We start from the raw sequence: 16139 nt of genomic DNA on the forward strand, positions 1-16139 counted from the left end.
GAAATGAGGAAAGGAATGTGCCATTGGTGAATGGAATGAGGCAAATGGGCCAGAGGACGGATCTAGGGAATCGTGTAAAGCTTGAGCGTCGGCTTGGGTTGAACTGAACTGTTTGCTCATCAGTTTTCGCTTTCAGTGATGCAGACAGTTTTTGACAGAACGTCGGACGCAGAGCAGAGTAGCACAGCACAGCTCAGCATAGCAGCAACCGCAAACGACAACTCAAGAGTCTGAGTGGCTTGCAAAAACTTTTCGTTTTCGTATTCTATTTTTTGTTTTTTTTTCTTCTTTTTTTGTGGCTCGGGTTTCAGCTTAAGCCAACGCCCACAAGATCCAAAGGGGATTCTGCCCAACACACACAACTGTCGTCTGCTGTTGAAAGTTGCTCACGCATAAGCAGCACATGCAGCGAGAAACGTGGGAGGGGGAGGGGTGAGGGTGTTGCAGTCATGCTGCAAGCAACCGCATGCTAATGAGTACAACTTTTTTTTTGCACCTTGCAAGTTTCTTTACATCTTTACACCCAGCATGTTACAACAAGAAAGAGTATAAACATTTTAAAGAAAAAAAGTACTTAAGTTATGTATACAGGGTATTTGCAAGTCAAGCAACTTGCATACTTTTTATTTTTTAATTTTTTTCCGCTGCTTGTTGTCTAGTGCTGAACTTTCTGTGCACTTGTTTCGAGCCTTTCCGTCTGCCAGGTGTAAAAAAGAGGAGCACTCTGACCGACAAGAAGCTCAACTTAAATGAGAACTTCTTGAATGGAACAATGCACAACAAAAAAAATAAAGAAGCAACGCCACAAAAACATGGAATGGTATAATGATAACTAAATTGATTAAGTTCCAGAAAATATTGAGAAACGGAAGAGTGCAAAATAAAATTAAAGTAAAAGATGGCCGAAGAGACCCTTGAGAGACTCTTAATTAAGTGGGAATGAAAATCCAACTTTCTGTTTGCAATTGAAGCGTAGTTTTTTATATTATTTTTACAATTTCTGGGAATGCAAATCAGAGTAATAGTAAATTCTGTATAAAAGTTTCGCACTTTAAGCTGTGTAGTAGTTTTCTTTGTAGCTAGACAATTACTCACACTTCTTACTACATTCATTCATTCATTCATTAAAGAAACAGCTCACACAAGAGGCGACACAAGCGTTGACACACCCAAAATAAAAAGAAAGGAAAAAGATACCCATTGTAGTACATTACCCAAAAGCTCTTAAAGAAATCATCCTTAAGCAGAAATCCCTCGTCTGGCCTTGGAGTACGACGATAGCAAGTAGTACGATAAAAGTGCAAAAGGTCTGTCATAAAATGCTGCACTACTTTCAACAACAGCCTGAGAGAAGAAAAGCCTTTTAAAACTCACCGTGTTGTGACCTTTCTCCTTGAGCCTGAGTCTTTTACACACATACACACACACATTCCATTAAAAGGGCGGCACTGCCTTCTACATAATGTTACTTGTCAACAACTGCAAATAAATACGGAAAAGAGCTAAAGATAAATTGAAATTTATGAGCCTGACCAGGAAGTCAAACGCCAACACAAACTAACCGACAAAACATTTCAGCACGAAAATGCTACTAAGTAATTTATAAGCACAAAAGTATTGCATTAACCGCACAGATGATATATACACTCGTTGCTAGCTACAGACCACATAAATATATGTTTATATTCTCCGCAATGGCCAAAGCACTTGAAGTTCAATTTAAACACAAGAGCAGAACGACAAAATGCGGCATAACCAAATTTGAATGAGCTCACAACTAAAATGCAAAGGATTTTGCAATAAAATATTTGAATAGGGAAATAAATCTAACTACAATCAAAACAAATATGAATTGAAATTGAAATAAATTATAGAAATAATTTACTTAAATAAATTTAAATCTTTATTTATATTTGTTTTGTTTGTAGTTAAATTTTGTTAAATTTATCAAATGATTTACAACTATATGTGCTTAAAATTAAAAACATTTTAAAATTTGATAAATTCATTTAAAAATCCAAGTTGATCCAAGCTTCTAAACAATGTTTATTTTGAAATAATTACAAACTATATTTGTCAGTTATAGAATTTACAAATATTTTATTCCAAGATTATTATTCTGTTTGCTTAAAATAATTATTTGTTATTTTAATCTTATTCACAAAACTTTGCTACTACGCAATTTTATAAAAAGTAATTGAGGAAAAATATTAGAAAAAAAATGTTTTATTTATTATTTATTATACCATAATTAATGTAATGATGTAATAATTATATTACAACAAAATGGCGCTTAGTTCCCAATTTATCCCACAGCTAAAGTGACAAAAAAAAAACCTATCCGAATAAGATAATATTTGGAATAAAATCTATAGCTTATATATTTACTAATTTTTATTATTAATTGCTTGATATTTTAATCAAAATTTGAAAACTTTGCTACTAATAAATAATACAAAAACCGCTCGCATAATCCTCAATTTATCTCCACTTAAATAAAGAGATAACACACATAGAAGTTTATTTTAAAGACAATTTGCTCAAGGTGAAAAGCAACAATAGGGTCAACGCATAGCTGAAGAATTTACAGTGCCCTTTTGGCCAGCCTATTACAAAGTTTACGACAAAGCTATTATGCCAACCATTTTCAAGGGTATAATGAAATTATATGGCCGAGCAGCAGCAGAAGCAGAAGCAGAAGCAGCAGCAGCAGCACAAGCTGTCGAAAACTACAAAACGTGCAACAATAAGGGGCAGGCAGGATCTGGCATACAGGTAACTCGTTGTGTTGTGTTGTGTTCCTGGCAATACATTTACGAAACCTTATTAAATTATACAAGCTATAGTGGCAGAGTGGCATAAGCAGCAGGCAGCAGACGGCAGTCAGAGGGCAGCAAGTGGCAAGAGTTTTCGGTGGCAAGTCTAGTCTAACAACCTTTCCCCGGCTGTCGCAAATTGTTAGCTGTAGCATGTTTAAGCTAAATACTGCAACTACACCAAAGAGAGTTGCATTTGCCAGCGACGAGTATTTATGTATGTATATATATGTATATAGTATAATATATAGTACGCAATACGTTCGCAACTTATATGCTTATAAATGGCGCCCCAAGGCTGCTTACAGAAGCTGTGGGAGGAGTCGTCGGCAGTTTCTATGCTTTGTTGTCCTTTGCCATGTTTCATTTGGTTAGCAGGCAGGTGATAAGTTCGCTTGCCGTTTCTTAAATTAATTCAAGGCATATAAATTATAGTTCATTGTTCTGCGTATTCATAGCAGTATTCTCAATGGTTTCGGTTTATGCCGTAATATATATTCTATGCTCTGGCTCTGGCTCTGTCTCTGTCTGTGGCTGTGGCCTTCTTCACTTCCAGGAAAGCAGCTTTCAGCTTTTCTCTGCCCTGACTTTTCCGCTTTAATCTTTTTGCGCTTGCTGCTGTTGCGTTTTGCATTCGCCTAGTTGCCTTTTGCCTTTAATTTAATTCCATTGCGTATACGCCCCATTGTGCTAGCGTTGAAGCGTCAAGTACGCCCTGGAAATCAATTGGCAAAGTCGATTTCGCCTCCATCTTCACCTCTTATGTACTCCTCGTGTATGTTTGTGTGTGTGTGTGTGTTTGCTGCCCCTTTCCCACCCCCGAAATACAAATGTTGTGCTTCAAAATTGGGTGCCATTTGAATTGTATCATAAGCAAGTCAATTGTTGCTCACAATGAGTTGCAAATTAGGCGTAACTAATTTGCTTTATGTGCGTGTATGCTTGTGTATGCGTGTGTATGCGTGTGTGTGTGAGTGCCACATTGTGCGGCACTGTTGAATTTCATATTCAGCTGAAAATTTGGCAACATTCAAGGCCCATTGATGCTCAAGGAAGCCAAATTAGTCAAGTTTGCGTGCCGAAAGAAATTAAAAGATAACTTGTAGGATCTCTCGAGTATGTAGGGCAACTAATATAAAGGAGCTAAGCAGCTGTGCTAGTTGGCATGGTGAGTTGAGGCTGATGCTATTAGGAAGACAAGGAAACGCCAACCTTGCCACGTGTGGCACATATGAAAACGAAATTCTGTTACATCAAAATGAGTTATGAATCCTCATGTCACTTACGAGTACAATGGGGGAAAATGCTATTATATTGAGATTTAATCATAGTTTCAATATACTGATGTAATGTTTACATCAAACTGTAAATGCTATAAATAATTTCTTGACATTTTAAAATATGTTGAAATAAGTGTTAAATTTTAGTGTTAAGATTACAACACATTGTGAAGTAATGCTTTATTTAGACATGCTAGAAGTACATTTAAATTATTACTAATATCTTGATATCAAATCATATTATTAATTTATTCAAATTAGTGTTTTTGAAGTGTTCTTTTCTTCAAATACAACAAACTGTAAGAGCTTTTAATTATTACTTGGAAAACTGTCTATTTTGAAATTAGTGTTTAATTCTCGTTAAGAACACAACACATTGTACATTTTCGATAAAGAATATTTGAGTATGTTGAGACTACATTAAACTATAAATTTTATTTTAAAAAAAATATGCTTTTACCCCAAAGTGCTATCGAAAAGAATGGCTAATCAATGGCATCTCTAGAGATTTATTTAATAGAACAGATAGCTCTTCATATTCCGTGATTTATGGCGAGTGTCAGCAATAAACCACAGTCAAATCGATGACCTTTCAGCAAGGCATAAGGAGAATATGAAACAGTGAAGACAAATTAGGAAGTAAAGCTCAAAATAGTTGCCATTCAAAAACAAATATAAAACAAAACAAAATTCATTTCAATTTCCATATTAAATGTACGTGTGTGTGTGTGTGTGTATGTGGGTGTGTCGAGTACCCCAGTAAAACTCAATATACCCCACACGCCCACACGAAAAGAATGAGAGAAAAAACCCCGAAAACGAGCTGTCGATGGCGTTCATCGTTCTTGGCTTCGTTGCCGGTGCGAAGACACGCACAGCAATTGCGCCTCTTGTTGTTGTATTTGTTTCTTTTGTTGTTGCTGTTGTCGCTTACGTTTGGTCTTCTTCCGGCATGTAAATAAATACTAAAGAAAAGCGAAAACGGCTATGATTTATTTTGTATTTGGCACGCACATTGTCAATATTTGTCGAATTCATCAAAAATCGAAGGAAAATGCTGGCTGGCAAAGTAGAAACTTGATGATTGGACCCCAAGTACTTGAGGCAATAGCACCCCATACCCCATCTCCCTTTTTCCCTCCGTTCCCTTTTTAGCTACACAGAAAACGCGCTAATTCAAAAACATGCACTGCGTAGCTCATAAAGTTGTCGACACCGCCCAAATGTCGAAGAGAACTTATTGCTAAAAATCGAAGTAGTTATTTATGGATTTTTTTGTTCCTTTTTTCTCATTTAATTTTCTTCATTTTTTTTCTTTGGATTCTCAGCATAAAAAAACAAAATACACAAAAAAAAAACAGAAAATAAAAGCAGCCGGCCCATTTAAACAACTGAAAAGCAGAGAAAACATTGCGCTAAATATACAGACAGACAGTTGTTTGTAGTACACACAGATGTACTGCAATATAAGCAACTACTCGCACTTGTATCAGCTAGAATTGCCCCCGCTCCGTCGATCAATGGACAAACAAGTGAAAATCACACGAAAAATATTTTTGAACGTATTTATGGCTCTGCTACTGTTTGGGATACACGCGTGTAGCATTTCTATGAATGGGCCATGCATCGCCTACACGTTGCGCCAGTAATTTGAATGGCCATACACAGATCTTTAATACCCTTTACATTAATTATAAATAGGGTAGATTGAATGACAGCTCTAAAATTTTTTATGATATTAATAAAGCATTACGAACTGCTTGTTTATGTTTGCATATGCCTGCAAGCAGTGCACTATTTGATCTGACCGGAAATTGATAAGCAGTGCGCTGCTTGCATTTATTCAAATGCCTGCGCAAGCAGTGTGTAGACAGATCAGATAAGCAGCAACCGCAGTAAAAGTGCTTTATCAAGATAAACAACAGATAATAAGGAAAAACTTCATAACAAAATTTAGTATCAGCATTTTTAACGGAAGCTTCTTGACTTTATTTACCTTAAAGGTCAAGCAATGCAGTTGTATAAGCATATTACGGTATTCGTCCATCGGGCATGCTCAATTTGCTTGAAAAGTTAATAATGGAAACATTAATTTACAAACTCATTATATTGTTTACATAATCCGTTAATAACTAGTACAACAAGAGCGCATATTATTGCTTCAATTTATGGGATTTGGTAAACAACAGTAAAGTGATATGATGTTATTAAAACTGAGTGAAGAAAATAAAATTTTAGCATATTTTTCGAAGATTATTAAGGAAATTTTCGTAAAGGAATTTGGAAGAAAGTTGGAAATATGTATCTGCAATGAAATTATAGCGCATCGAAAAGTCGACCATGTCGAGTACTCGCACTTGTTTTGCAATTGAAAAACAAAAAACGAATTGGGCTGTGCCCTCTGTGAATTGTCTTAACAGTCTGTTCAGCACACGGCAGCTGAATACGTATCCGGGACAAGTGCGACATCACAGCAGCTGCCGCGCGCGGTTGAATCCAAATCTAATCTATACCAAGAAAATAACGTGTAACCCCGCCGCATTAAATAATACTAAATAATATATAATAAAAAGAAACGCGCTACACATTGTGCATAGCAATGCATTTGGCATGCACATAAAAAAAAGAGTTCTTTGGCTGAGGACAATAAACAACAATTGGTGTGGCAATGATTGTGTAATATATTTACTCGTTGTTTGCATTTGATGCATACAAATTGCTTGGTTTTCTGCTAGTAGATAACAAAGTATTTCCAGTGATTTGTGTGAGGATTGTACGTCTTTATGCTATATGTTATATGGTGTTATATGCTAATTCAACTCAGTGTGCAGCTGCACACAAAAAATAGCTGTAACTAAACAGGGAACGAAACTCGAAGCGAAACCAAATCAAACAACAACTCGCTGAATATATCCGGACCAAGTGCTAATGGTGAGTACACGGAGCTGCTGACTGCGCATTTCTCACGCGTCAAGTGGCTGCCAAATATGATTTATATATGCCACATGATGATGGCCACAGCGAAAGTAGAAAATATGGCTGTAAAAATAGTCTAGATAAATGCCAAAATCGATCAGAGTGCGGGTAGCGCTCAGAATGCCAAATCGAAAGTAAAATTCTGCGAAACGAAACTCGTATTCATATTTATCAAAATTAATTCTTGTCGTATCTATGGATGGACAAAATATTCACTAGTTAGTTTTAGATTTAGTTTGCTAATTTGAGATTCGGTTTTAGCACTTAATCAATTGTTAGATAGTATTGACAGTTGCCAAGCGCAATAACTAAAACTAATACGTTAAGGCAATCAATTGTGACAGCTGTCAGATGGATCGAAAGATATATTAGCAGTTGTGGGGGGTGAAGGTCAACAAGAGACATATTGGATTGCTTAGTTTGAAGAGGAAAACAGAGATAGCGAGAGAGAGAGAGAGAGAGTAAAGAAATAGAGAAACTAATTCCTATTTCAATAATCCATTTGCAAACCACTTAATTAGCAAATTACTAGTGTAATTGCAATAACCGCAAATTTAGGTCAAACTCGTATATTTCTTTTATTATTCCTCATTTGCAAAAGTCTACTACATTATTTTGTGGCAATATCTTGGCCGCAAATATTCACTGTAGTGCCAACGAAATAGCATGTAATAAATGCGAGCAAGTAAATTTTACCCCAAAAGCTGAGGCATCACGTACTGGGCAAAGTATCTCTGCTGCAGCTGATACAACAGTCCCAACTCCAGCTCCAGTTCCACATTCAGTTTGCTTAGCTCGACTATCGTTTGGGGAATTGTCGAGCTGACAAATCTGCTCAGTGTCAAAGCTATCCACAGTCTGTAGTCTGTAGTCTGTACTCTATTGCTGCTGCTGCTCTAGAGTCGACAGTCGGCTGTCTGCTGTTGGCTTCTCATATTGATGAGCAACATCAGCCAAAGGACTGCAATGGCATGCAATGAATTTAAAGCGAATTTACGCCTCTAGCTAGCACGAATTGCATTTGATTTGGCTAAGGACAGAAAGAATATCTATATATAGAGAAGTTGAAGAGTTGCAAGTGGAACGTTAATTTGGTTGGCTTTTTATGCTCGATTTGTTACAATCAAAATAAACATATAATCGACTAAACACACAATCGAAGAAAGCTCCTATAAACAGCTCGAGTTTATTGTGCTTTTATGGATGGGCGCCGTCTGTTTGGCAATTGCAATCCTAACTAACACTTGGGCGCCAGACTGGCCAACAACTTTGTCAGTAAGCAATACTCTCTACCGTATTACATTGCACTGACTGACTGGCTGACTGACTGCCTGGAATGGACTCGACTTGGATTGTATTGCCCTTTTAGTTTTTATTACCGGGGTCAAAGCAATGCCTTTTCAATCAAACTCAAACCTCTCAACACGTACGACAACACAACTCAGACAGTCAGTCACACAGTGAAACAGGCCATCAATTTCATCATCGAACTTTGGCCATAACAATGCTTATTACATTTCCTAGCCAACTAAATTGAACATAAAAGGTTCTCCCTCTCTCTAGCACACTAATCTCAAACCAACGTAACGCATGTCTGGCTATCTGGCCTGGATAATTGGCCATTGTTTTGTATGGAAATGTTTAATTAGATTGCGGCAAATGCAATACAAATGGGCTGATTGAGCAGCACTTTATAAGTTAATTGAAGTTCCGCAAGAACTTCGAATCGATCAATAAAGCAATGTGACAAAGCTTAAAGGAAAGCTCTTTAATGAAACAAAGAAATGAAGCACAAACAAAAAATGCATATTGCGAAACTTCTTCTTTTCTTCAATTCTTTTATGCTGTATTAATTTACAGGGCTTACTTTATACTTAAAAATTAAAAGGATTAAGCGAAAAACCTTTTCTTAGAAGTTTGTTTGCAAAAAGTCATATAATAACAATCAAAATATTATACCTTTTTTTTGTAATTCTTTCATGCTATATTAATTTACAGGTTTTACAATATATTTAAAAATAAAAAGGATAAACGAAGAAACATTTTCTAAAAAGTTTGCTCTTATATCCTAAATGCCATTGTTATGTGAGAAAGACTACACAAATTCAAATAATTTTATTGAAGGCTGTGTATTTATAACTTCGTGTACCGAAAAAACTTCAAAATTTAATAAATACTCGGCAAATTAAGTGAATCTCTTATTATGCAATTACATTCTATAATAGACTTTAATAGATTTCCATTAAATAAATTTACCCCTACTGCAAAAATACTTGAGCCAAGTTAAACAAAATTTGTACATACTCATGTCGACTCGTCATATTTGTTTTAAAAAAGTTCATCATAAATGATTGGTCTACTGCAAAATGATTATATTTATTATTCAGCTAGTTGGTAAATAGAAGCGCACAAAAACGTTTCACGCAATCCCGCAGACCAATTGAGAATTCGATGACCATTCAGCAAACAATTGCGAAATACAGTTGCATAGCAATTTAAAAACTTTTCACAGTGGAAATTCCACCCATGATAAAAAAAAAGAAAAAAGAGAGAGAGAAATAGAGGAACACACTGTCGATCGACCTTCTCTGATTTGTTTTCACAAACGTTTTTCTGTTTTTTTTTATTGTTTGTGTGACTGAAACAAAAGAGTCAAAGTGCCAAATGGCAGAGATGCGAGTCGAGGCGAGTCGAGCATTGGACGTGGCGTGAGTTGAGAGTTAAGTGAACAGAAAAAAGCAAATCAATCAAATCAAATCAAATCAAATCAATGCAAAGCCAAACAAACTAACAAACAAACATCAAATAGACATGAGGCAGTTTCAGTTTTGGCAAAGAGTAAAAGTTCAATTGCCAAAACAATCAAAAGACCGACCGAATAATAATTGCACATGTTGAGCATCTCGAATGCCAATGCCAACATTGGATATTAAGTTGTTGAATTACTCTGCTTTGGCTTTTAGCAATTTTACGGGAAATCCTAGCATGCATACGCAACCATTAATTAGTTTCTGGCAAATTGATTTTGTTGAAACAACCACCCACTGTGAGTGCCGCTGCCGTTGCCGCTGCTGCTGCTCCACGGGTAGTTAAAATAAATACTGGAAAAATCGCATGGAATTCATATGCAAATACTAAGTGGTTGCTTTAAGCTCACGTGTTTTTTAATTAATTATTTGGTATGCAAGTAAATTGATTGGCGTGAGAATGAAGCAGAAGAAAGGTGCCATCAAATTAGCCAAATTGGCAAATTACGCATACGCCACATTAGCCAGCGAACAGCTCATTTTAGCTGCATCATTGCCACAACTTGCTGCAGCCACAAAATCAAACAACAATTTAAACTTTATACTTGCTTCTACAACAACAAAAAACGTAAAAATGCTGTCCCATCCAGGATATGCAATTATGTACATATATTGCGCATACGCAGAGTTGCACACACACGTACACACACAACTGCCAAGGGAAGCAACGGAATACTGTTTATATGTGATGTCGCATAGAAAATTTGCTTATGACGGCATCCGACAACAACAGCAAAATAAATTGATAAGAAGTGTGTGGATGACACAGTGGGCCACGCCAACCGAGCACAAATCCCACAAGGCAATTTCTTCATAATGAATAAAAAACCAATAATAAAACTATGCGTGTAGCAAAAAGATGCTGACACGATAATAAAAACATGAAATATGTTAAGCAAACGTAAAAAATTCACAAAACACATTAACGAACACATTAAAATTATTCTACTTTGAGTCAAGATAAATAAATAAATATATCTATATAGTTATAAATATATTTATATGTTATAATTTCAATAAAAAATCTTATGCTTTAAAATTAATTGGTTTCATTAAAAACATTAAAGAAATAACATTAAAATTATTTTACTTATAGACAAGAGAAATAAAAATGCTTTAAATACGAATATATTTTTTGGCAATAATAATTTTTAATTTCAAATTTTAATAAACATCCGCATGCCTTAAAACCTTTTTTTGCACTAAAAGTTAAAATAACGATAAATAAAATGTAATTGAATTATTTATAATTTGTATTTATTAAGTTAAAGGCTGAGTCGAAAGTTATCAAATTGTATTAAATTTTAAATTTGTTACTGAAAGTTGTATACACACAAATTTTTAAGAAATTTTTCAATTTCAAATTTGCTAAGCACGTTATTCTTTTCATGCAAAAACTCTCAAGCATATAATAATATTAGTTATAAGCTTAAGAGCAGCTCTCACAATGCACTTGGAAATGTTGTTTGAAAAGTCGGACGCAATTAAATTGGGAGCCTGCCAAAATGGCAACTTTCAGACTTTTAAGCCAAATACTTGCACACACATTCTTGCCAAACAGATTTCGCCTGAGGCCATGGAACAATGTTCGATATGCTGAGACCAATATAAAATGCATATTACAATCGCACAAAATGTGCATTCGAGTGCAATTTTTGACTGACAGTTGTGGGCGTATCTGTGTGGATTCGTTGTGTGTGTTATACACACACACACACACACATACAGAGGTACCCACACGTGTGCATTCACATTAGTTGGCAGTTTACATGGCTGGTTTGCCTTACCGATGATTTTCATGTTTATCCCTCGTTGCTCGCTTCTCGCTTCTCCCTCGTAGTCATCGTCAATGTGTCAGGTACGCACGTCTCTGTCCTGCAAACGAGGACTAACTGTCCATCTCTCCCCTCTCTTTTGCTCTGCGTTTCTGTCTCTCTTTGTCTTGTCAGTCAGTGCTGCGATGGTGCACAAGAATGCATCAATTTTTAAAATGCAGAGCCCGCATTAACGGGCAGTTCTCCATCTCCCATCTCCAGAGCTGCAACATGCAAATTGCTGACATATAGAAAATGTCGAAGATTTATGTATGATTGGCATAAGCTAAAAGGGCAAATGTGTCAGCAACTGGATAGGCATTGATCCCGCATTCCCAATTTGACACTTGATTTGCTGTGATTACTCATCATAAACATGCGTCTCATAATTAACTTATTTATTCATTCGTAAATGAAAATTAAAGCGCTTCTGGTAAAAATTCATGTGTGGTTTCAATGACTTCAATACTTTCTGCATTTTTGAATTAATTTACTGATTATTATTGGAATTACTTTTCCTGATTTATAATGTCTATATACAACATTCTACTTATTTTGATTTTGAAATAAAGTCTTTAAGTATTTTTTCTTTAATTGATTAAAAAAGTAGAAAAAACAAATCAGGTATCAACAAATTTATATATTTTTTATTATACCTATTTATAGGACTTGCAAATCTAAATATATTCTTTAGTACATTTTATATTATTCTCTAAATAAATTCCTTGGATTGTTACTTTTAGCTTATGTTTATTACCAATTGAATTGTAAAATTCGCATTTAAAGAAAAAACAATAAAAAATTGCATATTTAAAATATTGCTATATTTTAATTCGTACGAATACAAAAATTTCTTTTATTTTCTGCAACGGTCGCTGTCAGCATGAACGGAAAGTGATTTGACCCAAAATTTCCATTTAGGAAATGGTCTGGCAATTGCCACTCTGCTGACATTTCAATGCGTCATTGATAAAAGTTGCAGAAAGGTGAATTTTACACGTGGCAATGCAAGACACACTTTTCGTCTAGTTCTCTCTAAAAATCGGATTCAAAGACGAGACACGTTGGTAAACAGATACACTGCTCTACAAATTCACACACACACACACACACATGCATTAAGGTAAACAAATTTGCAACTGTCTGTCTGATGTATTGGAGTACTTTATTGTACATTAAGCTTGCATCAGAGTGTTACACGAAAATCGAAAATCGAAAATCGAAGCTACAAAAAACTTTCAAAAAAGAAGCAACAAACAAATGGTTGCAGACAAATCGATTTGGGTATCTACATGTAGATTTCAAAGAAGGCATCAAATTTGCACTTAAATATTTGAAAAATCTTTACACAACCGAAATGCAAATGGAACTGGCAAATGAGATTTTTCCGTTGTTGCAAAATTGTAACCAAAAAGCCGCGCAATGAAAGCCTAAAAATTTGCACGCAATATGAATGTGGCCAAAAGCCCCAAAAACTGAACGAGAACGAGAACTAAAGTGAATGGATTTGGCATTCTAAGCCATGAATGAATATCTGAATGGTTCACTAGTCACCTGAACAGAGAAAGAGAGAGAGAGAGATAGAGCGAAAGCGAGAGTATTGTGGAATTGCAGGTCGGTCCCTCTATGACTGTGTCATCTGTGTCTATTTTGTGTGTGCACTGTGCACAGATACGGTTGAGGCTTTTTCCACATTTTCATTTCACCGGACTCGACGTTATTGAAAACAGGTCGAAATACCATTTACCAGACCAGCAAGAGCATGGCTTTTAGCAGCAATACTCGGAATAAGCAAAACTGTTTCTGTTGCTGCTGTGTGATGAGGACAATGGTTGCAGCGCGTCGGGTGATTAGAAATGAACAGAATGAGACTGGTGTGTTAATACGGCCAGGTTGGGAATTGAAGTTTAATCGCAACGGTTACAGTATTGCAAGTGAACGTGATGCTGTTCAACTTTGATGACATTACGAAACCTAAAAGAACCACAAATTATCTTCTGCTGTCAAACATAAATCATGTTCAATACTAACTTAAGCAAAGTATTCACATATTCTTGTTTTCATTTATTTAATTGTCTTTTTCTGTGTGTCTGAGATGTCTCCTCTTTAATTCATTTTGTGCTTAACTTACATTAAGTATGCCCAAGTTGAAGCGTTGCTGGCGCAAATTGAACTTTTATTTATAGGCCACTTTATCTGCTAAAAATAGGCCACAAAAGCCACAACAAAATACGCCATACATATATTATGCAAATATTGTTGAACAAAAGAGAAATATCTTAGCAATTTCTGCTAATTGCCATCGACTGTTGAACTTCTTGTTTTTTCCTGGTTGTCAGGTAATTTTTTTTTCTTCAATGGTAGTCGTAAATATTGACCAACAATTTACGCTTTATGATTCGCCTCATTAAAAGCAAAGCGAAAAATTCGCTTTAATATTTTGTTGGCGGCATCTTTACGCAAACATCACACAGACATAACAAAGGCAAACAAAATCATTAAAAAGTTTTCTCTTTGATTTAAGCATAACTCAGATTTCCTCTTATTTTTTTACGGAATTTTACTCATGACTGCGTTATAATTACTCATGCATTATCTCGTTTCACTTCAATTGAAGACTAATGTGAATTATATAACAAAATCAACTTGTAGTAAATTTAATTAAAGCAATTATAAATTATAAAAATGTAAATTTCATTATACACAAATGAAAATCATTTGGTCGCTGATGAAGAAGTCAAATGTCTTTAGTGCCTTCCAAGCAACTTAATCTTGGCGTAGTCTATAAATTTCACATAATTGTTGCGCCGTATTTTTGGAGCTTTCAGCGCTTGACACATATATCCGTTTAGCCTTTTGCTTCTTGCCTCTTGCTGGCTGATGCCAACTGCAGTCGTAGTTTACTTCTTCATGCCACACAGTCGGCTGCAGGATTCGCAGCAAGAGAACATTAATCAAAATAACCCGCTCATAAACTACGCGCCGCCCAAAAAAAAACAACTTCAGCAAAAACATTTTCATTCAGGCCAAAAAATTGTTTGCCTCGCCCCTGGCTTCAGTTTGCCCCCATTTTTCCCTCATTTTTTTATTTTTGCTTTGACTGTAGAGATTTTTACTGCTAATGCACCTGCAGCTCAGTTTTTGATTCCTGTCTGCAAGGCAAAGCTTTTAGTGTGCGTTTTTTTGTATGTATTTTTATGGCAGTTGCATTTTTGGGTGCATTACAAATATGGGCAAAGTTTTGCAGTTACTTTTTCAGCAATAAAGTTTGGCACTGTGCAAAATTAGATTGACCGTTTGCTGATCAAATAAATGACTCCGAGTGATAAGCTAATTACACGGCCTTAAGCGTGATGATATTTATTTAAAGAAGAGTACAAAAAAATATAGCCATGTGTTTGCATATCTGGAATTGAGCAGCTTTAGTTGTTTAGTCTTTGCTTTGTAAATGCTGCCTATACAAGCGTGAATGAATTTTGAAAAGTTTTCAAAGATGTCCTTGCTGCTGGCTGTGTATGATATGCCACACTCACAAACACACTCTTACATAAACTTACATACATTCACATATTTAGACGCTTGAGTTTGTGTTTTGGGGTCTTGCTGTCATTAGCAAAGAGTTTGAAAAGTTCTTTGCTATTAAAAGAAGATTATTGTTTTGGTTTAGTTTTCTGAAAAATCTGTTGTTTTCTAAAATACAACTGGCCAATTTTTGCGGCTGGAAAACTATCTCCCAGATCTCTTTTTAATTTGTAAGCTAACATGGTACTGCCCTAAATCAACAATTAAATAATATTCGGTAAGTTTAATGAGAATCTTGTGTACTCGATACCATTGAGACTGGCTTTTTATTATTGTACAGTATTGTCGAAGGATTACATGGAACTTGCTGTATTATTTTACAGCTGTCATTTAACATTATGTGACATTCGTAATTAGCTAGCTTACTCTTATTTTATATAGCTAAAAACTGCCAGCGAAATTGTTAATGGCATTGTGACATGACCCTTCTTACAGAATTGTTTGCTGCTTGCGAATGCTAGAATACAAAATACTACTTGACCTTTTTTTGTTATGTGCTCGTTGCTTAGCTTTTGGACACTTTGTCAAATGTCTTATCCATTTCATAGATGCTCTGGCACTTTATTTTTGTGTGTCTCCCTCGCATTTTGCATGTTTACAGAGGATCTTATAAATAATTTGTATCTGACATCAGTTTGATTGCCTTGTTTGACATTGGCAATTGGCTTTGATGGAAAACTTGAGCTCAACTTTCTTCTTCGAATCGAACTTTTCGATTTTGCATACAAATGTCAAACAATCGATACAAATCAAGCAAGTCAAATATGCCAGTATTAAGTTAAACTATTTGCTTTAAGGCTAAACAAAAATTGCTACATACAAAGTACTTACGTATGTATGTAACGGGACTGCTTTAAGATCCAA

General features: G+C 35.5%; 1 protein-coding gene across 2 annotated transcripts in view; it reads left to right on the plus strand.

Annotated features, from left to right (window-relative positions):
- The window catches only part of LOC117569286 (tyramine/octopamine receptor), a 42223-nt gene that overhangs the window by 21831 nt on the left and 4253 nt on the right, over positions 1-16139 (plus strand). Inside the window, exon 1 of one of the 2 annotated variants that reach the window (XM_034250391.2) lies at positions 6622-7027. The exons of the other annotated variant lie outside the window; for it this stretch is intronic. The gene's annotated coding sequence lies outside the window, so the exon portion shown is untranslated. Of the gene's footprint in view, positions 1-6621; positions 7028-16139 lie in introns of those variants that run through there. 2 annotated transcript variants of the gene reach the window in all.

This window comes from Drosophila albomicans, chromosome 3 (assembly GCF_009650485.2).
Source record: "Drosophila albomicans strain 15112-1751.03 chromosome 3, ASM965048v2, whole genome shotgun sequence".
NCBI classification, from domain to species: Eukaryota; Metazoa; Arthropoda; class Insecta; order Diptera; family Drosophilidae; genus Drosophila; species Drosophila albomicans.